At 39.1% G+C, this 17,648-nt stretch overlaps 1 protein-coding gene across 7 annotated transcripts in view; it reads right to left on the minus strand.

Annotated features, from left to right (window-relative positions):
* The window catches only part of arhgap28 (Rho GTPase activating protein 28), a 227,636-nt gene that overhangs the window by 115,709 nt on the left and 94,279 nt on the right, over positions 1-17,648 (minus strand). The gene's annotated exons all lie outside the window — the stretch shown is intronic.

The raw sequence follows: 17,648 nt of genomic DNA on the forward strand, positions 1-17,648 counted from the left end.
ATCTATCAATCCCTACCTCAAATATACTCAGTAACATGGCCTCCACAGCTCTCCATACCAATGAATTCCAGAGAACCACCATCCTCTATCCAAAAAACTGCCATCTTTTCAGTTCTAAGCCTGTGCCCTCAAATCCTACAAATGAAAGGATCCTCTCTACAACCACTCTATCCCAGCCTTTTAGTCTTCAGTAGGATTCAATATCCTGCAATCTACTGCCCCCCAATGAGTACAGGCCTAGACATTAAATGCTCTTCATGTGTTAAGCCTTTCATTTCCAGTGTCATTCTTGTGAACCGTCTCTGGACCCCCTCCATGACCAGCATGAGAATCTGCAAAATTGAAGTCTTCTAACTACGGCACTACCTGGGTCAGGAATTGATTTGCAGTGTATTAATTTTTAATTCAAAAATGCCATCATGCCTACAGTGAGGGACAGTATAGACTAGCAAATCCTGTGTTCGAAAGATGCAATATATTAATTCTTCCCCTCTTCAGAAATAGATTTATACAGTATGTTTAGTTTGCAGTGTGCAATAGGTCTTAATATTAGTTCCACATGGTTTCTAAGTAGTTAAAATAGAGATAAACTTTTTCTTTACTTTCTGTACAAAATAAACTATAAAATCTGTACACAATGTGGGGCACTAAAATTGCATTAGCAGTAGCTAAGAAGACTATAGTTGTTACTTGGAAATCTGATTCATATTTAAGTATGAATTGTTGGAACAATGAAATGGCTAGTTCTATTCCACTCGAAAAAATTACTTATAATTTAAGAGATAAATATGGAACATTTTTGAATATCTGGCGCCCTTATTTACAAAAGATAGGATGGCATATTTAATTGCTCCGATAAAGATCTTGGTCCCTTGGGGAAACTAACGAATAAGTATATTAAATTTATTTTGAATCCCATGGAGCATGTGGAAACCTTCCAATACCCAGGCGGTTCCTTTTTTTTTCTTTCTTCTCTTTTTAGGTAGGACTTTATACTGGGGTGGGGAGGGTTAAGGGGAGGAGGGAGGGTAGATTTTATTTTCTATGTATTCATTTTGAAAATTTAATAAAAATTATATTAAAAAAAATGTGGGGCACTGATCAAGAACACTTTCTTAGTTATCCCTCCAAACGCCATTTGGGATATACAGTATTGTGCAACAGGCCTTTAATAAGTTGGAGAGATACTGAGTGATGTGCTCCATTGTAACTGTAGTCTGACAGAACCATTAAGGGCTGGAAAAGAAATTCTAAATCCTTTTACCCCTGCATTACCAGCGGGTTAAATAAAATTATGTATACCTAGAAAGTGAATTACACTTTTTTAGTGTGCTAAAATATAATTGCCTATAGGTCTACTACACAATCTGGCCCCCAAGAAAACAGTCATTTTCCAGATCTGGAAGCTCCATTTAAGGGAACAAGCATGCACCACAAATGGCATCATCAGGTGCATGCCTACGAGTCGGAAAAATCTCAAGATAGCCAAGTGTGCTGTGTTTCCAGTCAATTTCACCCATTGTTACCAATGTGATTTACTCCAGATTGAGCAACACTAAAATGAACTCACAGGAGCAAAATTAGTCCAATCAGCTCCTCGATTCTACTCCACCATACCACCATGCCTGATTTATAACCCCTCTCATCACCATTCTCCTGCCTTTTCCCCGCAACCTTTGACACCCTGACGAATCAAGAATCTGTCACTCCTCAATTTAAATATACCCAATGACTTGGCTTCCACAGCCATCCGTGGCAATCAGTTCCACAGATTCACCACCCTAAAGAAATTCCTCCTCATCTCTGTTCTAAAAGGATGCCTCTCCATTCTGAGGCTGCTAGAAACACCCTTCCCCCCATGAGTTTAGGAAAGATCCTCTCCACATCCACTCTATCTAGGCTTTTCAAGTTTTGATAGATTTCAATAAGATATCCCCCCCCCCACCTCATTCTTCTAAACTCCAGCAACTACCAGGCTACAGCCAGCAAAAGCTCCTTATGCATTAACCATTTATTTCCCAAAATCATTCTTGAGAACCTCTTCTGGATCTTCCTTCAATGCCAGCACATTTTTCTTAATAAGGGACCCAAAAACTGCACACAATATTCCAAGTACATTTAGACCAATGCCTTATAAAGCCTCAGCACTGCATTCTTGCTTTTATATTCTAGTCTTCTCAAAATGAATGCTAACATTGCATTTGTCTTCCACAATACTACTCAAGCTGCAACTTTATACTTAGAGAATCCTGCACAAGGACTCTCAACTTCCTTTGCACCTCTAATTTCTCCCCTTTTAGAAAATAGTCTACACCTCTAATCCTTCTGCTAAAATACATGACCATGCACTTCCCTTCACTATATTCCACGTACCACATCTTTGCCCATTCCCCCCATCTGTCTAAATCCTTCTGCAGACCCCTTGCTTCTTCAACACTAACTCCACCTATCTTCGTATCATCCGCAAACTTGGCCACAAAGCCATCAATTCAATCATCCAAGTCATTGACATATAATGTGAGAAGAAGCAGTCTCAACACTGATCCCTGCAGAACACCACTAGTCGCTGGCAGCTAACCAAAAGGCCCCTTTTCATTGCTACTCTTTGCCTCCTGCCAGCCAATCGATCTTCTATCCATGCTAGTATCTTTTCTGCAATACTATAGACTCATAACTCGTTAAGCATCCTCATGTGCAGCACCTTGTCAAAGGCCTTCTGAAAATCCAAACATACAACATCCACTAACTCTCCCTTCTCTACCCTGCTTGTCTATGCAATCAGGTTAACAGACCATAGAATCTACACCAATGGAGCAAGCTATTCCATCTAATTAGTCTGTGGTGACATTCACAACTTTTTGAAGGCAAAAACCTTCTCCAACCCTTCTTCATCTGGATCTGTTGTAAATGAATTTTTGAGATTTGTCAATGAAGCTACTTGGCTGGTCTTCGCTGGGATAGTCGATGCTGAGTTGTTGCGTTTTTTTAAAATTCTCCCATGGGATGGGGCAGTCACTAGGGAAGCCTGCATTTATTCCTCATCCTGTCCTGGCCTCTCAGCTCAGTAACTTGGTATGCTATTTTAGTAGTAGGTAAGACTCAGCTTATATGTGACTCCAGTACTGCAGAACGTGGCTGAATAAGGTCAGCAGATTTCTTCCTCTGTCAGAAATTCTCAGACCAGATGGGTTTTTACAATAGTCTAACTGTTGTGTGCTAAAGGGAACAAACACAGGAAGAAAGCAAGAGCCAGATACCGAAGTGACTGTGCTGAAAAGTGGAATTTCTCTTCCTGGCTTCACGTTTCCATGCTTCATAGATGCCATTGCCTTTACAAGTCTCTATTTATTGTACATTATTTAATTAGTTAGATCCATAGTCCTAAATATCATGCTGTGATTCAAAAGCACTCCTGATCTTTAGTCAAAGGCTCTAAGTTATTAATTCAAGTAAATGGGAGAGGCTTGTTGAAACAGAGGTTCTTTTCCTGCCTTCATTTCTTTGAAGTTATATTTCCTACATAAACTTCCACCTTGCTCCTCACTTCAGTTTGAGAAATGTTTCACAAACAGTACACCGGTGATATATTACCACGATGGATTCGTGACAGAGCGGACCATTGGCCCACTACGTCATCGCATATGGAGATAAATAAAAAACATAAACAAGGAAACAAGTCAAACAAAACCTAAAGGCAATTTACCTGTGACTGTGACCACCTAATGTGAACAAACAAATGAGTGGCCATCTGTTGATGGCTATAACCTCAACAAATAAACTTTCAAACATCAACAATTCAGAAGGTAAAATTTCACCCTCTGGTTTCTGTCTCATCAGTGCCCACTATTGTCAGGGTTGAATTACAGACAAGTGCTGTGGCATTATCTAGTAGTTTCTTTCCTCAACACTGACTGCACATCCCAACACTACAGCAAAGTAGCGAGGAAGTACAATCGTTATTTCAGGATCCAGCCTACTTCCAATCTTCATTTGTCTCCACAAGTCATTACCTACTTTTTAGGTTGAGAACAACAGATTCATGGACCAAAGAAGTCAAAGAATCTGCAATTAGTTAGAAGCTTAACCTTCAGGAAGAGAATCAGTCATGGTCTTGTTGGATGGCACTGCATACCCCAAGGATCACCTGGATGACTGCTGCCATTTCTGAGATTTATGGCCTTCAATATTTAAATAATAAGCATTATTCCTTTCAAATGGAGTTGCGGTTTCAATTATTTCCAACCTCTATGTCAGGAAAGAGACAGTCAGAAAAAAAACCCAAAATTATAAAGTAAAACGTAAAATTAAAGCAAAATTATTTAAAAAACTATAAAGTAAGCAAAAATACTGCAGTGATCCAAAATTAATGCCGTATATTTATGTTCTATGGTTAATGTTTTCCAGATACAGAATTTATTACTTGTTACAGATATACATAGAACAATGAACAAGTGAACGGTATCACATGCAAAACACATGAAATATCTTGAAAAGAATGCTTTGATAAATTAAACTTTGATATATGTGAGTTCTTCAGAGCTTGAGGGTAAAGTAATCTCAGTTGCATCAGATAATTTATCTCCTAAGACAGACAGCATCAGCATTTTCTGGTGGGGGGTTAAATGTCAGTAATTCATAACTGCAATTCAGGATCAGATAATGTGACTAAATATAAGGTAGGAATTTTAACTTGAAATTTATATATAATTTTTCCTTGATCCTCTACCAAACGGAAGGCAGGAAATAAACAGAATGGAAAATTGAAAAATTCAAAGCCAATAGGAATTAAGTTGGGAAAGGAAAAGTAATGGAGAAAAATAGTTGTGCATTGTAATGGTATATTACAACAATGGTCTATGGCACTATTTTCCCAAATTTATGTTTATTCAACACATGGTGTGGAACAATCTCTATAACTTGCTTTTTTGTTTTTATACTTGTGTGAGCAGGAACTAGAGTATCAAGTACAGGAAATGTCATGAACAGGGAGAGCTGCCAACAGCATGCATGTATAGCCATAATTTTTTGGACTGGTGTTTTTCTTAACAAGTAAAAAGCTTGGATCTCATTTGTTCTTCTGTTGTACAATTCAAGGCTTCACGTGCAGCTCAAGAAGCAGCTGACATGTTCCTCAAATTCTTTCACAGTTAGAATTCTATCACTCCTTAGCTCCCTCCTGCTCCTTCCAACTATACTCTGTATAATACTATTAAGAACACAAAATACTCGAAAATGGTAATGGGTTATCAGCTCTCATTATACCATTTCTGTCTGTAGAGACTAGCTGTGCTTTGATTGGCTGTCAAGTTTTCTACATTTCAGCAGTGACTACTTCACAACCACTTCATTGGTTATTAAATGTTTTGAAACATCCAGGTCCACAATACATCAACATTTCTTGACAAAGTGGCATGAATACTTTCCACTTAGTCCCATACTAGGATGCGTGCAAGATCTAATCAATTGGACCGCTAGTGTTTACTCCTTATTGCCACTCCCAAATCCAGTGGAAAGCTCATGACGCTGAGTTGCAAAACCACAAACTCAACACCTAATGGGAATTCCCTCATACAACGCATAACTTCCAAATTAACACTATTATAGTTTGGAGCAGATTTGTAAAGTATAATAACAGACACAAGAATAAGAGGTTTAATTGCACTAAAGGTGTGAGGAAAGAGTCAACTGGACACACAAAGGCTACAGCAGGAAAAATTGTCAACAAATAGGAAAAAGAATGGTTTCAGAAATAGGAAAGATAAGGGACAACATGAGGAGGATAGTGGTGTTCAAAAAGGTGGAATAGCAGATGGTGGAAGCTGGCATTTTTGGGAAAATCACCTAGATCAATGAGCCTTAACTGGTAGGCTATAGGGATGCAGAGGGCCAATATTAACTAGCAGGAGAATACCAAATTGAGTGATGGTCCAAGGAGGGGTAAAAAAGTGATTAGACTGAACTGGAAGTGGAGAGAAAAACTGGGAGAATCTTGAAAGCTGAAAGAGTCACCAAAAACTAATAAATAGTGTGGTTACAAGAGTAGATCAGATCCCAATTATCTCATAGTGAGTGGCTCACTTCCTAACACCCCAAGAATTCTCCATCTACAAGGCATGTGAGGTGGATGATGTGAATAACTTCTGCTTCCCAAATGAGCCCTTCACATTTAGAACAAAGTGGCTCACTTGATTGGCACTCCACGTACCAGCATGAAACACTCACCCCATTTACTTATTTGTGGTAATATTACTTTGTGTTGTGTGTGCGAGAGTGTTATATCTACTATGTTGTGCACCTTGGTCCAAAGGAATGTTGTTTCATTTGACGGCATACATGCGTACAGTTGCATTACAATAAACTGAACTTGCACTCCATTCTCTCCACCACCAGCACACAGTGGCTATAAGGCATCGAATTTTACAAATTGCATGGCAGTTACATTAGGCTACCTATTAGGAGTACCTAGGCTACTCCAACATCACTTCCCAAATCTGTAAGCACTACCACTAAACCCAAGGGCTTTGGGGAGACAGCAACACTAGCACCAGGTAACACATCAATAGAAATATATTGTCACTCCATCATCAGTGGGTCAAAATGCTGTTATTACAAACCCAACAACACCATTACTATAAAGAGCATAGTAGAGATAGAAGAATCAGATTTATTGTCACCAGCATGTGACATGAAATTTGTTAACTTAGCAGTAGCAGTTCAATGCAATACATAATCTAGCAGAGAGAGAAAAAATTAATAAATAAACAAGTAAATCAATTGCGTACATTGAATAGTTTTTTAAAAATGTGCAAAAATAGAAATACTGCACATTAAAAAAGTGAGGTAGTGTCCAAAGCTTCAATGTCCATTTAGGAATCGGATGGCAGAGGGGAAGAAGCTGTTCCTGAATCACTGAGTGTGTGCCTTCAGGCTTCTGTGCTTCCTACCTGATGGTAACAGTAAGAAAAGAGCATGCCCTGGGTGCTGGAGGTCCTTAATAATGGACGCTGCCTTTCTGAGACACCACTCCCTAAAGATGTCCTGGGTACTTTGTAGGCTAGTACCCAAGAAGGAGCTGACTAGATTTACAACCCTCTGCAGCTTCTTTCGGTTCTATGCAGTAGCCCCTCCATACCAGACAGTGATGCAGCCTGTCAGAATGCTCTCCATGGTACAACTATAGAAGCTTTTGAGTGTATTTGTTGACATGCTAAATCTCTTCAAACTCCTAATAAAGAGTATAGCCGCTGTCTTGCTTTCTTTATGACTACATCGATATGTTGAGACCAGGTTAGATCCTCAGAGATCTTGACACACAGGAACTTGAAGCGTATTACCACCCCATATCCATGGCTTATCACCACCCCTCAATGACAATTAGAGATGTACAATAAATGGCGGCCTTGCTAACACACACATAAACCCAAAAAAAAGTAAACGAAAACAAATTGTGTAAAACCATATGATATTTTCCCCTGCTGTTCCTGGTGTAGTTATACAATGAAAAACAAAACCAGGAATTTCCCATGGAAATTCAACCATAATACCATAACGATAATCCAAAACTATATTGAATTATTTTCCTCATGCTTTACACTTACAATACAATTAATTTTAGCTGTATCAATGATGGACAATTGCTTTGACTAACCCTCAACTGAGTAAATTAGCTTTCTGATCAACCAGTTCACCTATGATTATCATATATATACACACATTAACTGAAAGGAAAATCAGACATTGTTGCACATTGTTATGATCATATGATTAAGACAATCAATTGGATACAGCATATTAGCCATCAGGGAAGACCAGACACAGGTACAGGTGGCCCCCGTTTTCTGAACGTTCGCTTTACCACACCTCACTGTTACGAAAGACCTACATTATTTACCTGTTTTCGCTAACAGGTGTTTTCACTGTTACGAAAAAAGGCAACGCGCGAAAAAAGTCAGCGCACACCCGAACAGCTAAGCTCCTCCCCTGGAACTGCATTCTAGCCGGCATTGCTTAAACACGTGCTTTATCTCGATTTATTTTGTGCATCCGTTACCAAGATGAGTTCTAAGGTATCGGAAAAGCCGAAAAGAGCTTGTAAGGCTGTTACACAGCGTAAAACTAGACATAATTAAGCGTTTCGATCGTGGTGAACGAAGTAAGGACATTGTCCGTGCGTTGAACTTGCCTGCGTCCACCATTCGCACTATTTATACACAGAGAGAAAGAATTTTGAAAGCTGCCGATGTTACCGTTGGTTCTGCTCGTAGCAAAGTGGTCTCTCTTAGTCGGCATCTAATAATGGATAAAATGGAAAGTCTATTGCTTGAGTGGATTGATTGATGGGTGTACAAAGCGTGGTGTTCCGTTAAGTTTTCTTATACTTAAGGAGAAATCAGTCAGTCTTTTTAATAAGCTGAAACAGAAAGTACTGGATGATGGCGATGAAAGTGTTGCGAAAGTGGAATTTAAAGGTAGTCATGGGTGGTTTGATCAGTTTCTGAGGCAAGGGCAGCTTCACAGTTTAAGCAGTGGTCCCCATCCTCCAGGCCGCGAAGAATGCTGTGGTGCAGTGGTAGTCGGAATGCACCCAGCACATCTTTAAGGAAAAAGCAGAAATAAACAAGCTAATTAATTAGGTGCCGCCCGGGACGTAAATGTCGGCCCAGATCACAGGCAATTGCCAATTGCGTCAGGTAGTCATTCGTATAAGCAAATGTTTAACTGTGACGAAACTGCAATTTACTGGCGTCTTCCTGATTCCGGTAAGTGAAGCTACACTGTACATACACTATTTCTACTTTATATTTATAATCTTCTGTGGACTCACTTTACACTGCACGCTGTCGGAGCAGTGCTGCCAGGATAATCAAGGACACGACCCACCCAGCCAACAGACTTTTTGTCCCTCTTCCCTCCGGGAGAAGGTTCAGGAGCTTGAAGACTCGTATGGCCAGATTTAGGAACAGCTTCTTTCCAACTGTGATAAGACTGCTGAACGGATCCTGACCTGGATCTGGGCCATACCCTCCAAATATCCGGACCTGCCTCTCGGTTTTTTTGCACTACCTTACTTCCTATTTTTCTATTTTCTATTTATGAGTTATAATTTAAATGTTTAATATTTACTAATTTTAACTATTTTTAATATTTTTAATATTTAATATTTGTAATCCAGGGAGTGTGAAGCGCAGAATCAAATTATCGCTGTGATGATTGTACGTTCTAGCACTAATTGTTTGGCGACAATAAAGTATATATATATATATATATAGGCTGTGTATTTTTATGTGTTATTTGGTATGATTTGGCAGCTTCATAGCTTAAAGGTTACTGGAGAGAGGGTTTCTGCTGAGAGCACTTGCGCCGTGTTTCTGCCAAGAGCGCTTCCGTGAGATTTTCTCTGTGCTAGACAGTGCTGCAGAAAAGTATTTCTACTTTATATAGGCTGTGTATTTATCACATCATTCCTGCTTTTACTATATGTCACTGTTATTTTAGGTTTTGTGTGTTATTTGGCATGATTTTTTAGGTTATTTTTTGGGTCTGGGAACACTCAAAACCTTTTCCCATTTTAACAAATGGTAATTGCTTATTCACTTTACGACATTCCAGCTTACGAACCGTTTCATAGGAACGCTCTACCTTCGGATAGCGGGGGAAACCTGTTCCACATGAGAGAACTAACAAGAACTAACACAGTGATAGGCAACCAGAATGATCAGAAACAGGAACAACCACAAAACCAGAAACAATAAAGTATTATAAATTCCCAGGTCAATAATAGGTCAACTGGGAGATTCCTACTGCACCAGGCAACTACAAACATCAAACAAATGCATTTGATTCTCAAGGAGATCAGCAAAACAAATCAACAGCTAAAATATTCTTTTTGTCACCAGAGCGCACATGTTTGTTATCATAAAAAGGCCTACAAGTGATGATGTTCTGGCCCCATTACTTACCAGCTGGGTCTTTCTTTTGCAGTTCCTCCACATGGTAAATGTGTAGCCTCATTCCTGGAGAGGTTGAGCAGCCAGACAGTGAGAAAGTGAATATTAGAGGAATTGTAGGGAAAGAGCACAGTTGGCAGCAGTTAGGAATAGGGGGACAGAGGTACAGAGACAATATTGCCATGCTGGTTACAAGCAGCAATGGGGTGGTACACAACAGTGCAGTGGTTTCTCCTGTGCACAGTCCATCCGAGTCCAAGTTAAAGCAGCCTCACCTGAATACTTTTCCTGAATAAGACAGAAATCTAAACTTTCTGTAATTTTGCACAGAACTATTATTAAGAATAGTTAGATCCTACTCTTAGACAATGCACTTTGTGGACACTTTGTAACCAGCTTGTTAATGCAAAAATCTGGTCAGCCAATCAGGTAGCAGCAACTCAATGCATAAAAGCATGCAGATATGATCAAAAAGTTCAGTTGTTGTTCAGACCAATCATCTGAATGAGGAAGAAATGTGATCTAAGTGACTTTGATTGTGGGATGATTGTTGGTGTCAGGTGGTATGGTTTGAGTATCTCAGAAACTGCTGACCTCCTGGGATTTTCAGCACAACAGTCTCTAAAGTTTGCAGAGAATGGTGTGAAAAAAAACCCACAGTGAGTGGCAGTTCTGCCGATGAAAATGCCTTGTTAATAAGAGAGTGCAGAGTACAATGGCCAAACTGGTTCAAGCTGACGGGAAGGTGACAATAACTCAAATAACTATGCATTACAACAGTGTAGTGCAAAAGAGCATCTCTGAATGCACAATATGTCAAACCTTGAAGTGGATGGGCTACAGCAGCAGACCAGACTTCTGTTCCACTCCTGTACCTAAGAAAATGGCAAATATCTAATAAAGTGTGTATAAGTACCTAATAAAGTGACTGTATATCCTAATTTTCAGAACATCACACAGGTCAATACCAGATTATAGAAAGCAGAGATGGACTGGAAAACTACATAGCTTACACCAAGTTTCATTTCCTCTTGACTTCAGGAACACACTTCCTCATTTTTGTGCAGCAATTATTATTCAGTAGGATTCAAGAAATGAACAGGCACATGCGCATGCATCCAGATGCTATTTCATTTCCAGATCGACTCATTCATTTTCACTCTTTCTTACCAAGAGCACAAATAGCACTAACAGGTTAGAGTGACTGCCTCTTCATGGCTCCTGCCCTTCCCCAGTCAACTGTCCATACATTTGTGTGAACACATTATGCCTGCATCAATTTCCAAGGTACTTTTCTCCATCTAGTGGCAAGACATACCTGAAGCTTTCATCCATCACTTCAATAAGCACATGGATATCACAAACCATTTCCCTTCCTTGTCTACAAACTTCAATCTGTCAAAGGTTCAAATCACCAACATGCACATCACAAATTACCCATCTATTCTGTTAAAACTAATCTGCATTGACATCCCACATCACTTATGCATTTGTTTTGATACCTTCATTTCCAAGATTTTCAGATGTTTTGCCTTGTCTAGTTCTGGTGTCTCCATGGAGTCAACCTCCATGCCCACTAAGCATCTTCTCTGCTCTACTTAGCCTTGAAGGTAGAGCCAATCCAACTATTTAATACAGCCATGACTTGTCCAACTCCCTCCCAATATGCATTCTCTCCTTGTCATTTCTCCATTTGAGTTAATGAAAAATAATCAATCTCTGAATACGGTAAACACGAGGAAATCTGCAGATACTGGAAATTCAAGCAACACACACAAAATGCTAGTGGAACGCAGCAGGCCAGGCAGCATCTATAGGAAGAGGTACAGTCGACGTTTCAGGCCGAGACCCTTCGTCAGGACTCTCTGAATCTCTGAATAAAAGTAATAATTGACCTATCAACAGGTTTTTGGCAAAGATTTGTCAATGCTTCAAACACCTTCTGCATTCAGAAGAATTTCCTAACTTCAATCCTAAAACCCCAGTTCTAGACCATCCCCTCCCCCTCAACCAGGTATATCATATCCATTAACTATAATACCCTGGAAACTTCAATGGAATCAAGGAACAACGTCCACAGCTGATATAATTTATGCATGCAATTTAGCTCTTAAAGTTGAAGTTTGATCCTAGTAACTCTTGACTTGGAAAGGTGGCCATCTCTCCACTTTCACAGATACCACTTGACCCATTGAGTTCGTCTAGCAGTTTATTTTTTGCTATGATTTTAAGCAAACCTACATCCCTGGATTCCCTTCATATCCAAAAATCTGTCATTCTGAGTCTTAAACATTCTCAGTGACTGAGCCTCTTTGGTAGAAAGCTTCAAAAATTAACAGCTCCCTGGGTGAAAATACCTTCAAACGCATACCCAAAGAAATGGATTTCAGGCACCTCCAGCAGAGCAGTCAACAAGCTTTATTGAGTTTGAAATCATCAATCTTTTCCTCTCTGATTCGGAATAGCATTGTCAATGAGAAAAATCAAAAAAATTAGTTAACCCAGCTCAATAAAATTAAGCTCCATAAATAAAAACTTATAATACCTCCTGCAGTAGCTGTATTTTTTTTTTTGGAGTGCAACATCACTTAGCAATACTTTCTTAGCCAGCAACTCATCCAAAGCCACCCAAACCTAGTCACTGATCTGAATCATATCTGAGACAATCAGACACAATCAAGAAAGCTTACCAACACCTATGCTTTGAGGAGGCAGAAGAGAACTGGACTGGGCACACCAATACTCAAGTCATTCTACAGATGCACAGTAGAGAGCATCCTAATCAGCTGCATCACTGCTTGGTATGGAAGCTGCTCTGCAGTGGACCGGAAGGCTCTACAACAGGTAGTCAAAACTGCCCAACGCATCGCCAGCACCCACTAACCCAGCATCAAGGACATATATACAGGAAGTGCCAGAAAAGGGCAAGTAACGTCATGAAGGAGCCTCCCCACCCCTCTCATGGACTGTACGTCCTATCAGGGAGGAGGCTACGTAGCATCCATGCCAGGACCACCACTCGCAAAAATAGTTACTTCATCCAAGCAGAAAGGCTGATCAACTCCTCCACCCACTAACCCACCCCACCACTACTACTTTATCATTTCCTGTCAGTCAAATTATGTACAGACACTCCTGTGCCTAGTGTCACTTTACAGACATTCAATCCATTTTAGAAGCTCCCTTATTATTACTACTGTGTTCTTTATCTTAAGTGGGTTTTTTTCTTTGCACTGCATGAGATCCTGAGTAACAATTACTTTGTTCTGCTTTACACTTGTGTACTGGAAATTACATTAAACAATCTTGAATAAATAATTTCCAAAGCCGAAAGACATTGGAGAGATTGTCTGGAATAGATAGCTCTGATAAGCATTGCTGAAGTCGTCCATTCAGTAGTCCATTTCCTGTCTGAGATTTAAACATGAGATTTAATGTGAAACTTATGTTCCATACACCCTTATTTAACTTCAACTAAAATAATATACAAATTTGTTATTACCGATTGAGCATCCCTCATCTGAAATGCTTGGGACCAGAAGGGTTTTGGAATTTTTCGGATTTTGGAATATGAAATACAGTACCTTAGGGATGGGACCCAGGTCTAAATACAAAATTCATTTACATTACATGTACAGCTTATGTAAAGCTGGTGCGAAGCTGACAGAGTGAAAAATCTGCAGTGGAGCACAGTCTGATGTGATGGAGTTGGGTCTTACACATTCTGTCAGAGGTGAATGACCACATCTATTAGTGAGTACCAGCACTGCGATTGGCTTCATAACTCCCATCAATTTCCAACAGCTACCCGTTCCATAGCAACTATGATTGGAGGGGGATAGCTTTTACTTAATATTTTTAATAATTTTGGCAAGAAGCAATTACCTTCAATTTTCAATTTGTCATGATAGACCTTTGCTTGTTTCATGATCAGCATACTGTTAAATGGCATAGGTTTACTCCAACACTGACTAATCCATTCTTTCCATACACAGTTGAGATTATTCTTCACTGCATGCAGTGTTTTTCTATTTTTCATTAACTTCTGTTCATTACATATGTGAGGTCACTTCAAAGAACAGTCTGTGTTGTGCAGAGACTTGCACACTGCCTTCCCAGCACCTTGTGGAATTTTCCATTTGCGATGTCACGTCAGTGCTCAAATTTTTGTATTTCAGAGGTTTTTGGAATGTCAGATAAGGGGTACTGAACCTATACTAGGACTGTATTATTCACAAGCATTTGTTGAAAATAACCATTAAACTGCTCATGATTTCTGAAAAACTTTGCTTAGCAATTATCAAATTATTAGTTAGCAGTAAGTAGTAAATAAAATCAAGCAATTTGAAGCCATTGAAATCAAGCAATTGTTCAGCAGAATTACAAAAGCTACATTTTTCAAATTTACACTTGGAGCAAAGGAACAAGTATGATGTAGCTACAGCTGGAAGAGTAAATGGAGAATTTCACAGAGAAAATAGAATTATGTTTATCATGTCATTTATAAAAATGCTTTCAGAACATTTCTTCCCCAAGATCTTTTATTGCATCCAGAACAAAATAAAAAAAATTTCATGGAGAAAATTCACAGAGGTTTAGGACAGTTTCATCATAAAGGAAGATATTGAGCCCAAGACCATGCTCATTCTATGAAAGAGAAATCCAGCCAGTTCCACTCCCACATCTTCTTCTTGTGGCTCTGAAACTCTTTCTGTCAAGTATTTACAGAGCTTTGAATAAGTATTCAGCGACCACAACTATCTGCACATCTTACTAAACTTATATTTAAGTAGGATTTTTTTGAACTAATCTACAAAACATTGTGCATCATGTCAAATCAAAACAAAAATTCCAAGACATGTCAACAATGTATTAAAAATTAAAAAAACAAAATGTCGAGGCTGAAAAAGTGTTCGTCCCCTTTGTAACTATCGCACTAATTTTCCTCAAATGCAATACAATATATTACCTTACCAATTCACCCAATTTTCTGACGTAGAAAATTGGAGGGTCACCTGCTTTCAATTAACTCGTAAGAATAAATACCATTCCCCTACAAGGTCCAATAGCATGGTATATTTTCAACAGATCAAACCAAAATGAAGACAAAAGAGCATTCAGGACAAGTCAGGGAAATGATCATAGTGAAGGACCAATCTGGAGAAGGGTACAAGACTATTTCAAAGACATAAAGATTTTGCAAAGTGTCACTTAGAAATATTATAAAGATATTGAAGAAGGTCTTGTGGTTGGAGGAGACTAAAGTCAAAATTTCAGGCCTCAACACTAAGTGGTATGTATGGCATAAATCTAATACTGTGAATCAGCCAGGAAACACTATTCCTTCTGTACAATATGGTGGAGGTAGCATCATGCTATGGGGATGCTTTCCAGCAGCAGAGACTGGAAATCTGGTCAGGATTGATGTGAAAGTGAATGCTGCTAAATACAGAGAGATGTGAAATAAAAACCTGCGCGTCTCTGCCAGAAAGCTTAAACTGGGGAGGAAGGTCATTTTTCAGCATGACAATGACCCTAAGCACACTGCCAGAGCAACCATGGCATGGCTTCAAATGAAATAAATTGATGCCCTTGAGTGGCCTAGCCAAAGTCCTGACCTTAACCCATTCGAACATCTCTGGAAAAACCTCAAGAATGCTTCCACTGCTGCTTTCCAACTAACCTGGCACAGCTTGAGCAATTTTGCAAGGAGGAATGGCATATCTTGCTCTATCACATTGTGCAAAGCCAATAGAGACATATCCAAAAAGTCTAGTGACGGTAAAGGTAAAGAGAGGTGGTTCAACTAAATACTGAGCAAAGGGAAATACTTTTGGAACTGTTGACATTTCAGGCTTTGAACTTTTAGTTTTTCTTGCTTTACAATTTTCTCTGTTTTTGGGCTCTCTACTTTGAAAAAAAGGAGCATGTGATTCACAAATAAAAATTCTCAGTTAAATTGATCAAAATCCCTGGTTATAATACTCATTTCCACCAGGCCATCAGAGTGATTAACTCACACTGATTTGAGTGTATTTCTATGTTACACTGACTGTTCTATTTATTATAAATTATTATATATTACTTTGATTGCACATTTAGACGGAGAAGTAACGTAAAGACTTCTACTCCTCATGTATGTGAAGGATGTAAGAAGTAAAGTCAATTCAATTCACTTATGTGATAAAGGGTATAGGGCTGAATACTTTTACAGTACAAGGCACTGTATCAAATTATCCTTGGAATGCCAGAATTGAACCCACCTCCAATGCCTACCTTGGTAGAGTACTCCAGCATCCAAACTGCTTCAGACATCAAAAAATATTTTCTCTTTGTTCTCTTGCCAACAATGAGCATTTCATTTCATCTGCTTCTTGACCCACCTACCAACGGGAGTAATATTTTTCTATCTGCTTCGACTAGATTTGTCATAAAATTTTAAATATTTCCCAACCACTCTGTTGCAAACAGGAGCACTCATTCCCCAGCACCTCCATTCCAAACTGAAACACCCCCATTCTGTGGTCACGCAAAGATATCAACATGTTTGCCAATGTTCTGCCCAGAACAGAACTCATCACAAGTGCTGGAGAAAATAATTGCTTTTTGAAGCTAGATATTCATATCCAAATAATTACAGAACAGGCACGATGAATGAACATTTAACTTAAGTGTAACTAAATACTGATGGCCAGGTTAAATGCATTCAGAATTATGTTGGAGAAAGTCCACACACAACCATGAGGAAACAATCCTCACTGGGTGGGTACTATTTAGCAAAAACTCATCTGGGATCTAGTAGTCAGAAGGAATTACTTATTACTTCATCATATTGCAATTCCACAGCAATAACTTGTATTAAATTGCTCCTTTAGAAACTGCATGAAAATCAGTCTGCACAAGAATACAGCTATAAATGTATCCATGCAATGCAAGACTGGGAGAAATCGAGAGCTACCAGTCACTTGTAATATTTCAATAAAAAGAGACAAAAACCTAATCTTAACAAAAGTAAACAAAAATACAGTACTGTGCAAAAAGTGAGCAATTTCCTGGGGGTCAATATTTCTGAGAACCTAACGTGGTCACAACATATTGACACAGCTTTAAAGGAGGCAAGACAGTTTGAGGAGATTTGGTTTGTCAGCTAAAACCCTCAAAAATTTCTACAACTGCATAATGGAGAGCATTCTAACTGGCTGCATCACCGTCTGGTATTGAGGAGGGTGGGGCTACTGCACAAGATCAAAATAAGTTGTAGAAACTTGTAAAATTAGTCAGTTCCATCTTGGGTACTGGCCTTGGTACCCAAGGAGCTACCGAGGAGTACATTCAAGGAGGCAACGCCTTAAGAAGGTGGTGTCCATCATTAAGGACCCCCACTACCCAGGCCATGCCCTCTTCACACTGTTTCTGTCGGGAATGAGGTACAGAAGCCTTAAGGCACACACTCAGCAATTCAGGAACAGCTTCTTGCCCTCTGCCATTCAATTTCTAAATCGACAATGAACCCATGAACTCTCTCACTACTTATTTTTAATTTCTGTTTTTTGAACTACCTTTTTAACATAACTATTTAATAGACATATATACTGAATGTAACAGTTTTTTTCTCCACATTTATCATGTATTTCATTGTACTGCTGCTGAAAGGTTAATAAATTTCATGACATATGCCAATGATATTAAAATCAGATTCAG

This window comes from Mobula birostris, chromosome 1 (genome assembly GCF_030028105.1).
Source record: "Mobula birostris isolate sMobBir1 chromosome 1, sMobBir1.hap1, whole genome shotgun sequence".
Lineage (NCBI taxonomy): Eukaryota > Metazoa > Chordata > Chondrichthyes > Myliobatiformes > Myliobatidae > Mobula > Mobula birostris.